This window comes from Calonectris borealis, unplaced genomic scaffold (assembly GCF_964195595.1).
Source record: "Calonectris borealis unplaced genomic scaffold, bCalBor7.hap1.2 HAP1_SCAFFOLD_202, whole genome shotgun sequence".
Taxonomy (NCBI): Eukaryota; Metazoa; Chordata; class Aves; order Procellariiformes; family Procellariidae; genus Calonectris; species Calonectris borealis.
The window spans coordinates 2,472-15,681 of record NW_027441587.1 but is presented as its reverse complement, the minus strand read 5'-3'; the positions used below and the strand labels follow the sequence as shown (position 1 = coordinate 15,681).

The following is a 13,210-nucleotide window of genomic DNA, read 5'->3' as shown; positions in this document are numbered from 1 at the left end:
CTGGAGCTGTGTGGGAGAGTGAGCTATAGTGGTAGTTGAGCAGATGGAACCTCCAAGGTGTTAAGGCTTGTATGCATAGGGCTTAATGTTTGATTTATATCTTTCATTTAATGGCAGGCTGTAGTTTGATTCTAGATGGTATTCCTAACAGGAAACAAGTCCTCTGGAATTGTTAAGCTATCACTGTGCATCTGGGTTACTTGTTTGATGATATTGGTTTTGCAGATGCAGAGGGACAAGCTGCACACCCAAGGGTGATGGAAGAGCGGAGCGCTGTAACGAGGTGGGTTGGCGTGTGGTTTTAGGAGGAAGATGTGACTGGTGGCTATATGACCACATTATAGTAAAGTTTTTTTTTTAATTGGAAGGTGCGAAGTGAGGAGCAACATGGGATATAGGCACCGGAGCTTACTTGGGCAAGGTGAGCAGCGGTTGGTGAGCTGAAGTAGCAGTTATTCTTCAGGTGTTCTATTCCTGATGTAATTATAAGCAATCTGTGTTGTTTGCATCTTGCATGCGGTGCACAAACCTCAGGGTGGCAACCCAAGCTGACAGAGGCTGGATGGGCGAGCTGTCCAGGTAAAGGAGCGGAAGACACAGAGATCGGCATGGGCTGTGGTTTCCAGCAGTATCTCGGCGCGTGCCTTCTAGCTTGTGTTTTTGCAGGCGCCGCACACGGGCTCGGAGGGGCGACACCGTGTGCTGACGAGCAGTCCGAGAAGGCGAGGTGGTTGTGGGCCGGGCTGGTGTCTAATAGCAAAGTATTATATGGCAAGTCAGCGAAGTGTTTCTCTCTGGTTTTGCAGGTTCTGTGGGGGCTGCCTTTGGAACTGGCTGAGCGTTTGAGGTGAGCTGGGTAATAGAGAGGAGGAGCATGGGGCTGGTGATTTCTGGCAAGTGCAACGGTAATTTTGTGTCTTTTGGTACCCTAGGCATCATAAGCGACGACAGCCGCATCGTCTGACTCTGGAATCAGCACAGAGCAGGTGAGTGGAATGCCACATGTATCTGAGGTGGCGGGTGTTGTGGGAAGGTTGATGTTGGCCGACGTGATGCTGACTGACGGCACTGTTGTGCATGCATTGATTTTTGTTTGTTTGGTTTTTTTTTTCAGATACTGAAGAGGAACCTGGTGACTGCAGGATTAATCCAGTGGGATGATTGTGGTTTTCCGTGTTGAGGACGGATCGATACTCCTGGCCGTCTGAAAGCTAAGTTGGGCCACCGGCGCTGGGTGAGGGAGGGGACTGGGTTGGGAATTGCATGAAGGGGTTTTAAGGACAGTGTAGGGCAGAGAGCTGTCCAGGAACAGTCTGCTTCAGGCAGTTAAAGGGAGACGGCTACTCTTCAGCATGACACTAGCGTGGGCCAGGCAGGGCAGTTCCAGCCTGTGTCTGTTGTTGTGTAGTTTGTGTGGTCTGTCTTCTGCGCCTTAGGCCTTCTTCGGGTCTTGGTGTCCATGTTACTCTTTGCACTCGAGGAGCACGGCATGTGCCTGGGCACCATCCCGAGCGTCTCGAATGCCTGTACTCATCAGCATAGTGACAATCAGGTGCCTGTTTTCTTGCATTACTAGCTTAAAGCGCGGATTCGTCTCCCATCTGGGAAGTTTCCCGATGGTCCTCTTCTGTGGCATCCTACCCAGCTGCTTGAGCGGCTCTGCTCTCTAGCCATCCACTTTTTTTGCGAACTGGGATTTCTTCCCCGCATCCTTACGCTCTTAGGTCTTGAGGCCAGGCTTCTTGCACATACATCTTATCAGTTTTGAGAGCAACTTTTTGTCACGGGCCACGACGTTATACTCTTTCTCTGGGGTTGCCATAGAGCCTCCTCACATCACCGTCATGGTCCTGCGGGTCGTCTCGCCTGATGGCGTCTTCTGTCCGGGTGTTGTCATTCTTGCCAAGAGTTTTCTCTGGCCTTTGAGGCATGTTGTCTGTAGCATTCCGTGTACTGTCGGTCTGTGCGTGTGTGCATTTGGCTTGGAGCCGCCCTGCCCGTGGGTGTAGAGTCAGGGGTAGGTGGAATGGCGACAAGAGTCTATGGTTAATATGTAGATATGCCTAGACTGTTGAGGCCAAGGTTGTGCAGTCATCTCAGATCAAGTAGCCATCGGCAGGCTGCTTGGTCAGCTTTTTCAATAGCTTTTGAATGGGGATGAGCAGGGTTGTGTCGGAGGGGCTGTTCAGGGGTAGTGAAACAGATTGAATCTCAAAGGTGTTGTATGTGTGGGGCTTCAACGTTGTCGGTTGGGTTTGGTTTTTTTTTTAACGGCAGGATGTATGTTTGTTTGGATTCTAGATGGTGTTCTTAACAGGAAACAGGTCCTCTGGAATTGTTAAGCTATTGCTCTGCAACCCTGTGACTCGTTTGATCATTATGTTTTTAGCAGATGCAGAGGGACGAGCTGCGCACCACAGGGCGACAGAGGAGAGCGGAGCAGAGTGCTGTAACTAGATGGGTTGGTGTGTGGTATTAGAGGGAAGATGTGACTGGTGGCTATATGATTACATTACAGTGGTGTTTTTTTTTAATTTGAAGGGACAAAGTGAAGAGCAATGTGGGATATAGGCACCGGAGCTGACTTGGGTAAGGTGAGCGGGTGAGTGGTGATTGGTGGGCTGAATTAGCGGTTATTTTTCAGGTGTTGTATTGCTGGTGAAGTTATAAGCAATGCATGTTGTTTGGGTCTACAGGTGGTGCACAAACATCAACGTGGCAACCAAAGCTGACAGAGGCCAGGTGGGAGGGCTGTCAAGGTAAAGGAGTGTGAGACACGAATTGGTGTGGGCAGGCTGCAGTTTCGGGCAGTATCTCAGCATGTGCCTTTTTGCTTGGGTTTCTGCAGGTGCTGCATGCAGACTTGGAGGGGTGCTGCTGCTGTGTGCTGACAAGGGGCCTGAGAAGGTGAGGCAATTGTGAGCCGGGTTGGCATCTCGTAGCAAAGTATTACATAGCAACTCTGTGAATCTTCTCCGTGATGCTTCTCCCTGATCTTGCAGATGCTGAGCGGGCTGCCTTTGGAACTGGATGAGCGTTTGAGGTGAGCTGAGTAGCAGAAAAGAGGAGCACAGCACAGGTGCTTTCGTGTCTCTTGGTACCATATGCGCCACAAGCGATGACAGCTGCAGCCTCTGATACTAGAATCAGTGTGGAGCAGGTGAGCGGAATGCCACAGCATGTCTGAGGTGAGGGATGTTGGGGGAAAGGTCCATGTTGACTGATGTGATGCTGACTGATGGCATTGTTGTGCATGCATTGGTGTTTGGTTTTTGCAGGTGATGAAGAGGAACCTGGCGACTGCAGGATTAATCCAGTGGGCTGACTGGTTTTTCATGTTGAGGATGGATTCCGTCTCCTGGCCATCTGAAAGCTAAGTTTTGAGGCACTGGTTCTGGAGAGGAATCAGGGGGAGCTAGTGGATAAGGCTTAGTGGACAAGGTTGGCAATTGCATGAAGGGGTTTTAAAGGTAGTGTAGGGCAGGGGGCTGTCCAGGAACAGGCTGCTTTGGGCAGATAAAGGGAGCTGGCCACTCTTCACTATGATGCTGGGCAGGGCAGTTCCAGCCTGTCTGTTGTGTAGCTTGTGTGGTCTGTCTTCTGTGTCTTAGGCCTTCCTCAGGTCTCGATGTCCTCCTTGCTCTTTGCGCTTGAGGGGCATGGGTGCCATCCCTAAGGCCTTGAATGCCTTCACTCATCAGCATAGCACCTGATAGGCACTTCTTTTCTTGCATTACAAGCTGAAAGTGTGGATCAGTCTCGTGTCTCAAACTTTCCGGATGGTCATCTTTTGCAGCATCCTTCCTGGCTGCGTGAGCAGCTCTGCTCTCCAGCTGTCCATTTTCACGGACTGGGATTTCTTCCCTGCATCCTTAGGTTCTTAGGCCTTGAGGCCAGGCTTCTTGCACATCCATCCTCTCAGTTTTGAGAGTATCTTCTTGTCACGGGCCGTGAGGTTCTACTCCTTTTTCTGGGGTTGCCACAGAGCCTCCTCACGTCACCGTTATGGTCCCACAGGTTGTCTTGCCCGACAGTATCTTCTATCTGGGTGTCATTCTTCTTGCCAAGAGTTTTCTCTCCTCTGAGGTGCATTTTTTGTAGGGTTCCATGTAGTGTTGGTCTGTGCGTGTGTGTGTGTGGCTTGGAGCTGCTCTGCCTGGGGGTGTAGAGTCGGGGGTAGGTGGAATAGCCATAAGAGTCTATGGTTAATATGTTGATATGCCTAGACTGTTGAGGCAAAGGCTGTACAGTCATCTCAGACTCAGTAGCTGTTGGCAGGCTGCGTGGACAGCTCTTTTGATAACGTTTTATGGGGATGAGCTGAGCCATGTGTGAGGTGCTGTGCAGGGTTAGTGAAGGAAATTGAATCTCAAAGGCATTAAGGCTTGCATGTGTATGACTTAATGTTTGAGTTATAAAATTTGTTTAATGGCAGGAAGTATAGTTGGATTCTAGATAGTATTCCTGCATGGAAACAAGTCTTCTGCAATTGTTAAGCTATCGCTCGGCATCCGAGTGACTCATTCAATATTGTTTTTGCAGATGTAGAGGGATGAGCAGAGCACTAAAAGAAGGAGGATTGATGGGTGGTATTAGAGGGAAGATGTGACTGGTGGCTATATGACTACACTACTGTATTTTTTTTTTATTTGAAGGTGCAAAGGGAGGAGGACCATGGGATATGGGCACTGGAGCTGACTCGGCCAAGGTGGGCGGTGATTGGTGAGCTGAAGGAGCGGTTATGCTTCAGGTGTTGATTGCTGGTGAAGTTATAAGCAACCCATGTTCTTTGGGTCTTACAGGTGGTGCACAAACCTCAATGTTGCAACCCAAAATGATAGAGGCTGGACAGCTGAGTGGCCAAGGTCAATGAGAGGGTGATAGGAAACACTGTGGGCAGGCTGCAGTTTCAGGCAGTATCTCAGCATGTGCCTTTTCGCTTGGGTTTCTGCAGGTGCCGCACGCAGGCTTGGAGGGACGCCACCGCCACATGCTGACAAAGGGGTCCGAGAAGGTGAGGCAGTTGTGAGCCAGGTTGGCGTCTAAAGTATTAGATGGCAACTCAGCAAAGTGTTTCTCTGTGGTTTTGCAGGTGCCGTGTGGGCTGCCTTTGGAATTGGATGAGCATTTGAGGTGAGCTGGGGGGTAGAGAGGAGGAGCATGGGACTGGTGATTTCTCACAAACGCAATGTTAACTTTGTGTGTCTTGGTATCTTAGGTGTCACAAGTAATGGCGGCTGCAGCGTCCCACTCTGGAATCGGCGTGGAACAGGCAAGTGCAATGCCAGGGCTCTTGTGAGGATGAGGGTGTTGTGGAAGAGAGTGGCGTCTACTGTCATGATGCTTACTGCTGGTGTGTGTGTTGGTTGGTGTTTTTTTTTCCAGATCCTGAAGAGGAACCTGGTGACTGCAGGAAAATATCAGCTAGCCAATGTGTTTTTTGTCAAGGATGGATTCAGACCTCCCGGCCCTCTGAAAGCTGAGTTGAGGGACGATGGCTGGGGAGGGGGCAGGGAGACAAGATTGGCAACGGCAGAAAGGTGCATTTAAAGTTAGTTAGGGCAAAGGGCTGTCCAGGGACAGTCCCCCTTGGGCAGATAAAGGGAGCAGGTTACTTATCAGCATGATGTTAGCCGTGAGCCGGGCAGGGCAGTTCCAGCCTGTGTCTGTTGTTGTGCAGTTTGTGTGGTCTGTCTTCTGTGTCTTAGGCCTTCCTCGAGTCTCGATGTCCTCTTTGTGCTCGAGGAGCACAGCACATGCCTCAGGCGCCATCCCTAGGATCTTGAACGCCTGTACTCGTTGGCATAGGGCCAATAGGGCGCTTTTTTTCTTGCATTACAAGCTGAAAGCGTGGATCGGTCTCGTGTCTCGAAGTTTCTGGACGGTCCTCTTTTGCGGCAACCTTCCCGGCTGCGTGAGCAGCTCTGCTCTCTAGACATCTATTTTTGCAGACTGGGATTGTTTCCCTGCATCCTTACGCTCTTAGGTCTAGAGGCCAGGCTTCTTGCGCATACATCTTCTCAGTTTTGAAAGCAGCTTCTTGTCATGGGTCATGACGTTCTACTCTTTCTCTGGTGTTGCCATAGAGCCTCGTCATGTCACAGCCCTGCAGGTCTTCTTGCCCGACGGCGTCTTCCGTTTAGGTGTCATTCTTCTTGCCGAGAGTTTTCCCTCCTCTTTGAGGCGCGTTGTTTGTAGTGTTCTGTATAGTGTTGGTCTGTGCATGTGTGTGTGGCTTGGAGCAGCCCTGCCTGGGAGTGTAGAGTCAGGGGGAGGTGGAATGGCGACAAGAGTCTATGGTTAATATGTTGATATGCCTAGACCGTTGAGGCAACGGTTGTACAGTCATCTCGGACTCAGTAGCTGTTGGCAGGCTGTGTGGACAGCTCTTGCAATGGTGTTTTATGGGGATGAGCCGAGCCGTGTGGGAGGGGCTGTTCAGGGGTAGTGAAGCAGATTGATTCTTAAATGGAAACAAGACTTTTGGAATTGTTAAGCTATTGCTCTGCAACCGGGTGACTTGTTTGATATTATTGTTTTTGCAGATACCTAGGAAGAAGCCATACACCAAAGAGTGACAGAGGAGGCGAGTGTAGCACCGTAAGAAGGTTGTGGTAAGGCTGCTTTCCATAATCTTTGAGAAGTTGCGGAGATTGGGTGATGTCCCAGAAGACTGGAAGAAGGCTAATGTCACGCCATCTACATGAACGGCATAAAGGAGGATCCAGGAAATTGTAGGCCCATCAGTCATACTTCAGTCCCTGGGAAAGCTGTGGATTGAATCCTCCTGTGTGGTACCACAAGTCCAATGAAGCACATGATTGGGAAAAGTCAGCATGGATTCACCAAGGGCAGATCATGCTTGACAAACCTGATTGCCTTCTATGACAAAGTGACCTGCTTGGTTGATGTGGGGCGAGCGGTGGACATGGTCCTGGATTTCTCCAAGGCTTTTGATATGGTTTCCCACAGCCTCCTAGAGAAAGTGATGTGTTACAGTCTAGACAAGCGGTCTGTTTGGTGGGTGGGGAACTTGCTGACAGGCAACCCCCAGAGGGTGGTAGTAAATAGCTCCTTTTCAAACTGGCAACCTGTCACAAGCGGGATCTCCCAGGGATCGATATTGGGCCCAACACTGTTAAATATCTTCATAAGTGATGTGGATGATGGGATCGAGCGTACCCTGATGAAGCTTGATGATGATACCAAACTGAGTGGGCAAGCGAACGCTTTGGAGCGGAGAGCCACTCTGCAGGAAGACTTGGATAGGCTGGAAGAATGGTCTAATGAGAACCTTATGAAGTTCAACAAAGTCAAAAGTTAGGTCCTGCACCTAGGAAAGCATATCCAGGAGTGCGGTACAGGCTGGGAACTATCCAGCTGGGGAGCAGCTGTGGAAAGGGACCCGGGGGTCCCGGTGGAGAACAAGCTAAATCTGAGCAAACGGTGTGCTGCTGCAGCAAAGAAGGCCAAGATGATGCTGGATTGCATCAACAAGGGCATCACCAGCAGAGATATAGAAGTCATCATCCCCCTCTACTCGGCGCTCACCAGGTCACACCTGGAATACTGTGTGTGGTGTTGGTCCCCATTATACAAAAAAAGATGTGAACAGGCTGGAGAGGGTCCAGAGAAGGGCCACAAATATGATCAAAAGACTGTGAACCCTGATACATGAGGAAAGGCTGAGAGACTTGTGTGTAGTCTTGAGAAAAGAAGGCTTAGGGGAGACCTCATCACCATGTTCCGGTAGGTAAATCGTGGTTACAGAGATGATGGAGACTCCCCTTTTACAAGGAGTCACATGGAAAAGATGAGTGGTAATGGGTACAAGTTACTCTTGAGGAGATTCCGATTGGACACAAGAGGAAAACTTTTCACAATGAGAACAATCAGCCATTGGGATAATCTCCCCAGGGAAGCGGCAGATGCCCCAACATCGGACACTTGTAAGATTTGGCCAGACGGGGTGCTGGGCTATCTCGTCTAGACCGTGCTTTTGCCAAGAAAGGCTGGACCGGATGATCCTTGAGGTCCCTTGCAACTTGGTATTCTGTGATTAAAGCGCGTCAGCTTGTGGCGTTGGAGGGAAGGTGAGTCTTGTTGGTTGTATGACTGCATAATGTTGTGGTTTTTTTTTTTCCCGAAGATGCAAAGCAATGAGGCAAGTGGGATATGGGCATGGGAGTTGACTCAGGCAAGTTGAGCAATGACTCGTGGGCTGAAGTAGCAGTTACTTTTCAGGTGTGTATTGTCGGTGAAGTTATAAGCTTTACCTGCTGTTTGGGCTTTACAGGTGGTACACAAGCTTCAACATGGCAGCCCCAAATGATGGGGGCTGGGTGTGCAGGTAAAGGCCAAGGTAAAGGTGGGGAAGATGAGAATTGCTGCAGGCAGGCTGTGCTTTTAGCTTGGGTTTTTCCACATGCCGCAGGTAGCCTCAGAGGGGCATAGCTGCCCACTGAGAAGCAGTCGGAGAAGGTGAGGAGGTTGTCGGCCGGGTCACCATTTAATAAGCAAGTATGACATGGCATCTCGGTTAACCATTTACCTTTTGGTTTTGCGGGAGCTGTGCTGGCGAGGAGGAGCGTGGGGCTGGTGATTTCGCCCAAGCGCAACGGTAACTTTGTGTCTCTTGACATCTTGGGTGCGACGAGTGACAGTTGCAGCATCTGACTTTGGAATTAGTGTGGAGCAGGTAAGCAGAGCACTATGGTGCTTTTGAGGAGGAGGCTAGTGTGATGCTGAATACTAGTACTCTTGTGGTTTGGTGGGTTTTTTTTGGTGTGGGTGTGGTTTTTCTTTTTTGCATATAAAGAGGAACCAGGTGAGTGCAGCAACATCCTAGTTAGTGTTTTGGGTTTGTTTTCTTTTTTTTTTTTAAGATGGACTGAGATCCCTGGCCCTCTGAAAACTAAGTTGAGGGACCAGGGCTGGGGAGGGAACAAGGTTGGGAATTGCAGGAAGGAGTTATGAAGTTAGCGTAGGGGAGAGAACTGTCCAGCAACAGTCCCTTTTGGGAAGGTGTAAAGGGAGCGGGTTATTCTTCAGCACGATGCTGGTGTGTGCCGGGCTTGGCAGTTCCAGCCTGCGTCTGTGGTGTTGTGTAGTTTCTGAGGACTCTCTTCTGTGTCTTCTACCATAGTTTTCTCAGGCCTTGATGTCTCCATAGCTCTTTAAGATCAGCAGGCGCCTCGGTAGCCCTCCCGAGGGTCTCAAATGCATTGTCTCATCAGCATAGTGCCTGTTGAGCCCTTCTTATCTTGCCATTGTAGCTTCAAGCATGGACATGCCTGGTCGTTGCATCATAGATGTTTCTGAGGGGTCATCTCTTGCGGCGGTGAGCCAGGTGGTGCCAGCAGCTCTGCTCTCAGGAGTTCTGTTTCCACAGTTGTCTTTAGAGGTTTCACCCCCGTGTCCTTAACGGTCTTAAAGCCCAGCTTCTCATGCATCCATCGTTCTGGGTTTGATGGTAGTTTTCTCTCATGGGCTGTGGCAGTTGCCTCTCTTTCCTGGGGCGCTATAGAGCATTTGTGCCATTGTGGCACCTTAGGGCTTCTGTGCTGGAGGCATCTTCCCTACGGCAGTCATTCTCGCTTGCGGTCTTCACGTGTCTCACGGTCACATTGTGGCGTCTGCGTGCAGTCTCTGTCTGTGTCAGGGTTGGAGCTGCGCTGCCTGGGAGCGTAGCAATAATAAATATATTATAGCTTTATGGTGATATGTTGATCTGGCCAGATTCTTTAGGCAAAGACTGTACAGTCCATCTCTGGGCAAGTAGCTCTAGAGAGCGGCCACAGTTACTTTCGTTGTGTTTTGTGGGTGCTAGAGGCTGCACTCTGGCCTCTTGGGAGTGGCAGTTTGCAAGGTAGTCGAGTGGACTGTATCTTGAATTTGCCTTAACTTGTCTATGTAGGGCTTAATATCTGGTGTGGTTTTTTTTCCATCTGCAGTTAGAAGGCATATGCAAAACAAGACAGGCTTTTAGTCATGTCAAGCTATCGGTCAGCATCCAGGTGACTTGCTTTACATGCTTTGATTAGCACAGGCTGTTTGGATGGAGGTTGTCTGGGATGTTTTTTTGTATAGCCAGTAGGTATTGCTAAGCAGGGTGTACAGTCCCTTTTGTAGTTTTTTGCAGGTGCCCCAGGGTGATTTGGATCCGTGGAGAAAATTCTCGAGCGCATCTTGCCAGAGCGTCCAAATTGAAGTGAAGAAGGAGCAGGCCCGGTGAATGTAGCGAAGCGTCTTCCTCGGCTTGCTGTTAAGAAGGCTGAAACTTTGGAGTTGTACGGAACGGCAACGTTGCTTTGAAGTGTGTGGCGAGACAGTTCCGGGGATGGGTCTAGAATGGGGGCAATATGCCATCGTGGCAGGTGGGTGGTGAAACAATGGTGTTTTGAGTGAGGGGTGAAGCAAGTGGTTGTTGAATGAGTGTTAGTTTTTCAATGTGCCTAATCTTGTATGTGTGAAGTATTTTATCGCAGGTTGTATTTAATGTTGAGAGTAGTATTTTTTTTTTAAATTATAATAAAAAAAAACCCCGGCTGGGGGATTTTTCTTTTTTTTTCCCCCCCAGCTGGGGTTTTTTTTCCCCCGGTCCCGGCCGCTCTGCAAGGTGACGTTCATCGCCAATGTCTGGGCAGATGTCAGGCTTGGGCCGGGGTTTTTGCAGGCAGGGTGATTTTTGAGGCCTCTGGGAATGCTGTTCCTGGGGAGCGGCGCAGACACGGGGTGATGTCCCATTGTGGCAGGCTGGTCGCAGAATGGATCGGCAAGAGTGAGGGGTAGCTTGTGTGGTAGCTGAATGAGCGGTGTGTTTTGAATGTATATAACCTTGTTTCATTATGTGGTGTTTTTTTATGTTTCTTTGCAGGTTGTGTGTGGAGTTGAGTGGTTTTTTTGTGTTCAGAGAGTTACAAAAAAAATTATATTAAAACCTAGACAAGGGATTTCCACACCACCCCTCCTGCCCCCCCGTCTAGGGGTGTGTATGTTGGGTGTGTGTGTTGTGTTCCCCCCCTGCCCCGGTCCCAGCAACTCTGTAAGGGAGTTGATTGCCAATGTTTGGGTGGAGGTTGGGCTCGGGCTGAAGTTTTTGCAGAGAGGGTGGTTTTTTCAAGGCCTCTGGGAACACCATTCCTGGGGAGCGCTGTCCTGGAATGTGGCATTTGCCTGTCATTGCAGGGAGGTATGTTGTGTAGCGAATGGTCATGGGAAGATGATTGATGATCTTGCAGTTGAAGGGTGTGGGGAATTTGGAGCAGGTTGTCAGTGTTGAAGAGGACCAGCTTGTGAAGCAGGTGGGCTAAACTTTATTGTTTACTGTTAGGATTGTAAATTCTTTTGAGGGGCTTTGTGGTTTCTGATGTAATGACACTTTATGATTTTTTTTTTTTATTTTTGTGCGTAAGCACAGAAGTAGGGGGCCCATTGAGATGAGCGGAGCTCGGTCACTTTCTGCCTAGGAATCCCAATTGTGGAGCCGATGTCGCCTCGAAGAGGCAAACAGAGATGTAAAGCAATAGACTGAGAATGTAATGGGAGGGAGAAATGTGGAAAAGACTACTAGGTATAGAATCACAGGCACTAAATACTTGCGCCGACTGTAAAGGTAATGATGAATTTTTAGAGGTCAAATGCATTTCAAAGAGTGAATTTCAAAGAGTGAGAAGTGAATAAATGTAATTGTGGCAAGTATTTGATCAACCTGAGAGTAATTTTTGTCTCTGTAGTACAAGTATATTGTAGAATTGAAATGTAAAAAATAATATGGGAAAATCTACTGGAATTAGCAATGGACCAATTTTAAATTGAAAATTATAAAAACAAAATACAGGCAGTAATGTATCCCTATTGGAATCACAGTAAAAACTGAAATAACAAATGAAAGTACAAAACTAAGTGGGTGTTGTTAATACCTATTAACCAAAATTGCCAATTGGAGGGTGGTGGTGGTGGTGGTGGTGAATTGTTACAGGCATTGACAGCTCTTGCTTGAGGACTATTATGGCAATAATGTTTGTATGTGATAATTTAAATGAGAATTAGTCATTAGAGGGAGAGTTGTCAATACCTATAGATAAATGTAGCTATTGACAGGTTAAAAGAAAGCATGTGCATTACTGGCTCCTAAGTATATTTAAACTATTAGTAATTGTGTAAAGTTTTTTAATTACTTTGAGTAGTTTTAAAGAAATGTAGAATACTACTTCGGCATAAATGATGTCCAATTGAAACACTGATCTTAGTAAGACACTAGCAGGCATGAATTGTATCTGAGTAGTATCATAAGGAAAATATCAAACTAGGCAGTAAAGATGGAATGGTAATATGGCTGTGTTCAATTACCTTAATTGCAGAAAGAGCTAATTATGGTAGTTAAACCACTCCTTAATAGGGTTCTAAGGTATCTTAAAAGAAAATGATTTTGCAATAAAGTTTAAATAAAATTTTCTTTGATCTGTTTTGCGTCTCCTGTGTTTTTTTAATGTCTGTGTTTGTCTCTGGTGGTTTTTTTTTTTCTCTGTCTGTAGGGGTTTTTTTGTGTGTCTGTCTGGTGTCTTTTGATGTTGTCTCTCTGGTTTTTGTCATTGATGTTGTTTTGCTTTGTTTTGGTCTTTGATTTTGTTGTCTCTCTCTGTTTGTGTCTTGGTGTGGTGTTTTTTTTGAGTTTCCTGTGGGGTTGGAGGAGGGAATTTTCTGTATTGGCCTTGGGGGGTTGTGTGGGTGTTTTTTTTTTTTGCATGCATTGGTCTTGGTCTTTGGCGGTTGTGGGTTTTTTTTTTTGTGCACATCAGTCTTGGTCTTTGGCGGTTGTGGTTTTTTTTTTTTGTGCACATCAGTCTTGGTGTTTGGGCTTTTGTGGTGTTTTTTTTTTTTTGTGTGTGTTTGCTATTTAAAATGTAAATAGTAGCAGTAGAAAATGGCATGCTTCCTGGGAGTAACTAACACAAATAGATTACAAAATAATAGTATTTTTAAAAAATTACTCCCAGGGTGTGTGCCATTTTCTACTGTTGCACCAGATTTATTATTTTTAATTGTTTCTTATACCATGACTACACATTACTAGTATTCCAAGTGGGAGTAATCTCTGATTTGAATAATCAAAAAAGCCCAAAGACTACAGTAAGCATTCCTTACTCCCTCTAAGAATACTAATTAATTAGTTACCATGCAAAATAAGCAGCAAATTTCTTTGCAAAGA

General features: G+C 47.6%; 1 long non-coding RNA gene across 1 annotated transcript; it reads left to right on the top strand.

The window, feature by feature from the left end:
* The first annotated feature begins 10,131 nt into the window (after positions 1 to 10,131).
* LOC142077303 (uncharacterized) lies at positions 10,132 to 11,815 on the top strand. Its single transcript, XR_012671710.1, has 3 exons — positions 10,132 to 10,376; positions 11,188 to 11,303; positions 11,420 to 11,815. It is a non-coding gene; the product is annotated as an uncharacterized LOC142077303 (long non-coding RNA).
* The last annotated feature ends 1,395 nt before the right edge of the window (positions 11,816 to 13,210 follow it).